Source organism: Macaca fascicularis, chromosome 10, assembly GCF_037993035.2.
Source record: "Macaca fascicularis isolate 582-1 chromosome 10, T2T-MFA8v1.1".
Taxonomy (NCBI): Eukaryota; Metazoa; Chordata; class Mammalia; order Primates; family Cercopithecidae; genus Macaca; species Macaca fascicularis.
In genome coordinates this window covers 107,872,367-107,879,974 of record NC_088384.1, presented here as the reverse complement: position 1 = coordinate 107,879,974, position 7,608 = coordinate 107,872,367, and positions in this window count along the sequence as shown.

Genomic DNA, 7,608 nt, shown 5'->3' with positions numbered 1-7,608 from the left:
CTTTGTTTTGTCAGTTACTGACCACATGTACAACAATAGTTCCATAAGATTGTAATACTAATTTTTACTCTACCTTTTCTGTGTTAAAATACGTTTATAGATCGGGCATGGTGGCTCACGCCTGTAATCCTAGCACTTTGGGAGGCTGAGGTGAGCGAATTACCTGAGCTCAGGAGTTCGAGACCAGCCTGGGCAACACGGTAAAACCCCGTCTCTACTAAAATGCAAGAAAGTAGCCAGTCGTGGTGGCGTGCGCCTGTAATCCCAACTACTCAGGAGACTGAGACAGGAGAATTGCTTGAACCCAGGAGGTGGAGGTTGCAGTGAACCGAGATCATGCCATTGCACTCCAGCCTGGGCGACAGAGCGAGACTCTATCTCAATACAAAAGAAAAAATAATTAAGTACCAATTAATTTTTTAACGTCCGCCTCCAGGTTCAAGTCATTCTCCTGCCTCAGCCTCCCGAATAGCTGGGATTGTAGGTGCACGCCATCACGCCCAGTTAATTTTTGTATTTTTAGTAGAGACAGAGTTTCACCATGTTGGTCAGGATGTTCTCAAACTCCCAACCTCAGATGACCCACCCGCCTTGGCTGCCCAAAGTGCTGAGATTACAGGCGTGAGTCACCGCGCCAGGTCCAAGAAGACATGTTCTGTTTTGTTTTGTTTTGTTTTGTTTGAGAAGGAGTTTCGCTCTTATTGCCCAGGCTGGAATGCAGTGGCATGATCTTGGCTCACTGCAACCTCCTCCCAGGTTCAAGCGATTCTCCTGCCTCAGCCTCCCAAGTAGCTGGGATTACAGGTGCCCGCCACTATCCCTGGCTAATTTTTGTAATTTTAGTAGAGACAGGGTTTCACCATGTTAGTCAGGCTGGTCTCGGACTCGTGACCTCAGGTGATCCACCCGCCTGGGCCTCCCAAAGTGCTGGGATTACGGGCGTGAGTCACTGCGCCCAGCAGACATCTTCCTAATATAAAAATGCAGCTGGGCACGGTGGCCTACACCTGTAATCCTGGCACTTTGGGAGGCCGAGGGGGGCAGGTCACCTGAGGTCGGGAGTACAAGACGAGCCTGACCATCATGGAGAAACCCCGTCTCTACTAAAAATACAAAATTAGCCGGGTGGTGCATGCCTGTAATCCCAGCTACTCAGGAGACTGAGGCAGGAGAATCGCTTGAACCCGGGAGGCGGAGGTTGTGGTGAGCCAAAGTCGTGCCATTGCACTCCAGCCTGGGCAAAAACAGCAAAACTCTGCCTCAAAGGAAAAAAAAAAAAAAAGTAAGGTAAGGCAGTAGATCCAGCTACAGTAACTGAAGTAGCTACACTAACCAACAGATTTTCAATGCAGACAAGACAGTCTTCTATTGGAAGAAGATGCCATCTAGGACTTTCATAGCTAGAAAGGAAAAAACACCTTGCTTCAAAGGACAAGGTGACTCTTGTTAGGGGCTAATGCAGGTGGTGACCTTAAGCTGAGGCCATGCTCGTTTACCATTCTGAATATATTAGGGCCTTTAAGAATGATGCTATTTCTACTCTGCATGTGCTCTGGAAATGGAATAACAAGGCCTGGATGCTGACATATCTCTCCTTGTTTTTGTTTTGAGACGGAGTCACCCAGGCTGGAGTGCAGTGGTGCGATCTTGGCTCACTGCAAACTCTGCCTCCCGGGTCCATGCCATTCTCCTGCCTCAGCCTCCTGAGTAGCTGGGACTGCAGGTGCCTGCTACCACCCTCAGCTAATTTTTTGGGTTTTTTTTAGTAGAGACAGGGTTTCACTGTGTTAGCCAGGATAGTCTCTTGACCTCGTGATCTGCCTGCCTCAGCCTCCCAAAGTGCTGGGATTATAGGCGTGAGCCACCACGCCCGGCCTTGTTTTTGTTTTGAGATGGAGTCTTGCTCTGCCACTCAGGCTGGAGTGCAGTGACACTATCTCAGTTTGCTGCAGCCTCTGTCTCCTGGGTTAAAGTGATTCTCTTGCCTCAGCCTCCTGAGTAGCTGGGATTACAGGCACCCACTGCCTTTCGTATTTTTAGTAGAGATGGGGTTTCACCATGTTGGCCAGGCTGGTCTCAAACTCCCGACCTTAAGTGATCCACCCGTCTCGGCCTTCCAAAGTTCTGGGATTAAAAGTGTGAGCCACCATGCCCAGCTTAGCATATCTGTTTATCGCATGATTTACTGAATATTTTAAGCCCACTGTTGAGACCTACTGCACAGGAAAAAAAAAAAAATAGATTTTTTTCAAAAATCACTGCTGCTCATTAACAATGCATCTAATGCATCTGTCAAGTGCTCTGATGGAAGTATACAAGGAGATTAACACTTTTTCATGCCTGTTAACACAACATTCATTTTGTCGTCAGGATCAAGGAGCAGTTTTGTTACTTGTAAGGGGTCTGGATCCAGACCCTAAGAGAGGATTCTTGGATCTTGCGCAAGAAAGAATTCAGGATGAGTTTGTAAAGTGAAAGCAAGTTTATCAGGAAAGTAAAGGAATAAAAGAATGGCTAGTCCATAGACAGAGCAGCCCTGAGGGCTGCTGGTGCCCTATTTTTATGGTTATTTCTCAATGATATGCTAAACAAGAGGTGGATTATTCATGCCTCCCCTTTTTAGACCATTTAGGGTAAATTCCTGATGTTGCCGTGGCATTTGTAAACTGTCATGGCACTGGTAGGAGTGTAGCAGTGAGGACAACCAGAGGTCACACTTGTCACCATCTTGGTTTTGGTGGGTTTTAGCCGGCTTCTTGACTGCAACCTGTTTTATCACCAAGGTCTTGATGAGCTGTATCTTGTGCTGACGTCCTATCTCCTGTGACTAAGAATGCCTTAACCTCCTGGGAATGCAGCCCAGTAGGTCTCAGCCTTATTTTACCCAGCTCCTATTCAAGATGGAGTAGCTCTGGTTCAAATGCCTATGAGAGTTTCAACTTCCAGGTCTTATTATTTAAGAAATACTACATTTTAGGCCGGGTGCAGTGGCTCATGCCTGTAATCGCAGCACTTTGGGAGGCCGAGGCGGGCGGATCACGAGTTCAGGAGATTGAGACCATCCTGGCTAACACGGTGAAACCCCATCTCTACTAAAAATACAAAAAATGAGCTGGGCCTGGTGGCGGGGCCTGTAGTCCCAGCTACTTGGGAGGCTGAGGCAGGAGAATGGCGTGAACCTGGGAGGTGGAGTTTGCAGTGAGCCGAGATCGCGCCACTGCACTCCAGCCTGGGCGACAGAGCGAGACTCCATCTCAAAAAAAAAAAAAAATACTACATTTTGTAAGCTGCCATAGTTTGTGATTTCTCTGATGGGTCTGGACAAAGTAAAGTGAAAACCTCCTGGAAAGGATTCACCATTCTAGATGTTGTTAATAACATTCATAATTCATGGGAGGAAGTCAAAATATCAACATAAACAGGAGTTTGGAAGAAGTGGCTTCCAACCCTCATGGATGACTTTGGTGGGTTCAAGACTTAAGTGACAGCGCCAGGCGCACCATGGCTTATGTGTGTAATCCCAGCACTTTGGGAGGCCGAGGAGGATGGCTTGAGATGGGAGTTCAAGACCAACCCAGTCAACACAGTGAAATCTTGTCTTTACAAACAACAAAATTCAGCGGAGGAAGTAACTGCAGATGTGACGGAGATAGCAAGAGAGCTGGAGTTACTAGTGAAGCTTGAAGATGTGACTGAATGTGGCAATCTTAGGAGAAAACTTGAATGAATAAAGAACTGCTTCTTACAGATGAGCAAAGAAAGTGGTTTTTGAGATTGAGACGGAGTCTCACTGTCACCCAGGCTGGAGTGCAGTGGCACGATCTCGGCTCACTGCAACCTCTGCCTCCCGTGGTGAAGTGATTCTTCTGCCTCAGCTTCCCAAGTAGCTGGGACTACAGGTGCCAGCGACCATGCCTGGCTAATTTTTTTTTGTATTCTTAGTAGAGATGGGGTTTCATTGTGTTAGCCAGGATGGTCTCAATCTCCTGACCTTGTGATCTGCCCGCCTCGGCCTCCCAAAGTGCTGGGATTACAGGCATGAGCCACCACTCCCAGCCTGTTGTAGGTAAAATACTTTCAAACAGTATCACAAGTTACAGAGAAATCGCAGACAAAGAGTCAATCAATATAGCCAACATCATTGTTGTCTTATTTTAAAGACATTGGCATAGCCATCCCAACCTTCAGCAACCACCACCCTGATCATTGAACAGCCATCAATATCAAGGTAAGATCCTTTACCGGCAAAAAGATTACATCTCCAGAAGCCTCAGAGGATCATTAGCATCTTTAACAATAAAGGAATTTATAATTAAGGTATGTACATTTTTTTTTTTCCTCCCGAGATGGAGTCTCACTCTGTCACCCAGGCTGGAGTACAGTAGTGTGATCTCGGCTTACTGCCACCTCAGGCTCCTGGGTTCAAGTAATTCTGCCTCAGCCTTCTGAATAGCTGGGATTACAGGTGCCTGCCACTACGCCCAGCTAATTTTTTTGTATTTGTAGGAGAGATGAGGTTTCACCATGATGGCGAGGCTGGTCTCGAAGTCCTGACCTCATGATTTGCCTATCTCGGCCTCCCAAAGTGCTGGGATTATAGGCGTGAGCCACCACGGCCGGCCTGTACATTGTTTTTTAGATATAGTGCCATTGCACACTTAACAGGATATAGTGTAAACATAGCTTTTATATGCACTGGGAAACCAAAGTCATGTGACTTGCTTTATTGCAATATTTGCTTTATTGTTGTGGTCTGTGTTGATCTAAAAGGAAGAGACTAAGGCACAAAATACAATTTAGAGTTTATTTGCGCCAAAGTGAGGATAGCTGCTTGGAAGACTCAGACCCAAATAACCCTGGATATGACCTCTGTACGGCTTTTGTTACAAACAGGTTGGTTGATTGATTGATTGATCACTGCACTCTAGCCTGGGTGACAGAGCAAGACCCTGTCGCCCAGGCTGGAGTGCAGTGATGTGAACATGGCTCGCTGCAGCCTCAACCTCCCAGGCTCAAGCAGTCTGCCCACCTCAGCCTCCTGAGTAGCTGAGACTACAGGCATGTACCACCATGCCCAGCTAAGTTTTGTATTTTTTGTAGAGACAAGATCTCACTATCTTGCCCAAGCAGGTCTTGAACTCCCAGGCTCAAGTGATCCTCTCATCTTGGCCTCCCAAAGTGCTGGGATTACAGGCATGAGCTACTGAGTCTGGCCTATTTATTTATTTGACAGGGTTTCACTCTGTCACCCAGCTTGGAGTGCAGTGGCACAATCATGGCTCACTATAGCCTCAGCCTCCTGGGCTCAACCAATCCTCCCACCTCAACGTCCCAAGTAGCTGGCATTACAGGCGCGTGCCACCATGGCCCAGCTCATTCTTTTATTTTTTGTACAGATGGGTCAAGAAATCCTACTTCCTCGGCCTCCTAAAGTGCTGGGATTACAGGCGCAAGCCACTGGTCCAGGCCATAAGCAGGTTTTTAAAGCGGAAAGAAAGCGGACAGGGAGTGGGCTGATACTTGTTCATCAGAAATTCTCATTGGTTTACAGAAATAACATTGATTAATAATTGACTATACCTTGTTAACTTATGGGGTGTGAGTTACAGTGTCTGGTGCAGCATTATTAGGTGAATGTCTAGCTACTTGTGGCAATAACGAGTGGTTTCAGGAGATGAATACATACTCAAAAGAGGGAGTAGAAGTGATTGCTGCTTCATTTTAATGTCTCTCTGGGCTTGATAATTCAAAAATACTTGCATTCCTGAGATAAGAGTTGTTTTCTTTTTTCATCTGGAGCCAAACCCACAATATCTCTCAGGTATGCTTGTATAAAATGAACACATGTCAAAGAATTATTAACAAATTTACAGTTGATTCAGAGGAGAATTTAAAATGAGCTCCTAAATTGCTGGCAATTAGGAACGTTGAAAAGAACTTACAAACAGATGCAAAACATGATCAATATCCACAGGCAATAACTGCATTCCACTGGACAAAGTACATTTGCATTTCTATGGACAAGAATCATTTGCATAATTATCAGTTTTCTACAATTTATAGAGTTGTAAAATAGCTCAAGGACAATGAAAGACACAAGGAAGGGTATGCTAAGGCAGGCTATCAAGCCATCTTTTTGATGCTTTCAATCTTTTTTTTTTTTTTTTGGGACAGAGTTTTGCTCTTGTTGCCCAGGCTGGAGTGCAATGGCCTGATCTTGGCTCACCACAACCTCCGCCTCTTGGGTTCAAGCAATTCTCCTGCCTCAGCCTCTCGAGTAGCTGGGATTACAGGCATGCGCCTCCATGCTCGGCTAATTTTGTATTTTTAGTGGACATGGGGATTCACCATATTGGTCAGGCTGGTCTCGAACTCCCGACCTCAAGTGATCTGCCCCCTCTCGGCCTCCCAAAGTGCCAGGATTACAAGTATGAGCCACCGTGCCTGGCCGATGCTTTCAAAGTTTTTAACAACCTTCACTAGGATGTCATCTCCTTGAAACAGGGGCTGTGTCTGACTGTACCCCCTACGCATAGACCGTTGTAGGTGTTTAGTGAAGACGACTTGACGGAATGATTGGACATCTGTTGATTTTCTCTCCTCCTAACCTCTTAGTGCCCTTTTTGGAGGTAAAAACAGAATATTTTTGGGTGTAGTGGCTCACGCCTCTGATCCCAGCACTTTGGGAGGCTGACACAGGAGGCTCATTTGGGCTCAGGAGTTTGAGACCAGGCTGGGCAACATGGCAGTCTCTACAAAAAAATTCAGAAATTAGCTGCATGCCTGTAGTTCCAGCTTCTTGAGGGGACTGAGGTGGGAGGATAGTTTGAGCCTGCGTGGCCAAGGCTGCAGCGAGCCATGATCGCACTATTGCACTCCAGCCTGGGCGGGACAGAGCAAGTCTCTATCTCAAAAACACAGACACAGCCCAGAATATTATTAAATTTTAGCTAGATATTGTTGCTTATGGAAAGTTCTCAACCTAAGACATTCTTTCTCTTTCCAAAAAAAAACAAAAAACAAAAGGTTGGGAAAGGATTGGATTGGTAAGTGTTACAGAGAGACACAGCTGGGCGTAGTGGCTCACACCAGGCTTGTAATGTCAGCACTTTGGGAGGCCAAGGTGAGAAGATCACTTGAGGCCAGAAGTTCAAGAGCAGCCTGGCCAACATGGTGAAACCCCATCTCTACTAAAAATACAAACATTTGCTGGGCTTGGAGGCACACACCTGTTATCCCAGCTACTCGGGGGGCTGAGACAGGAGAATCACTTGAACCCGGGAAGCGAAGGTTGCAGTGAGCCGAGATGGCGCCACTGCACTCCAGCCTGGGTGACAGAGCGAGACTCCATCTCAAAAAAAAAAAAAAAAAAAAAGACACACACACACAGTCTTATTAGAGATTTTAAAATGATTTAACATCACATTCTAGCCCAGTGGTTCTTAACCTGGACAATTTTGTCCCCCCAGGAGACATTTCACAACGTCTGAAAACATTTGTGGTTGTCACAGCTGGGGTGAGGCAGCTACTGGCATTTAGTCGGTAGCAACCAAGAATGCTGCTACATTTCCTATAATGCGTAGCACAGCCCCCCATGGTAAATATTCA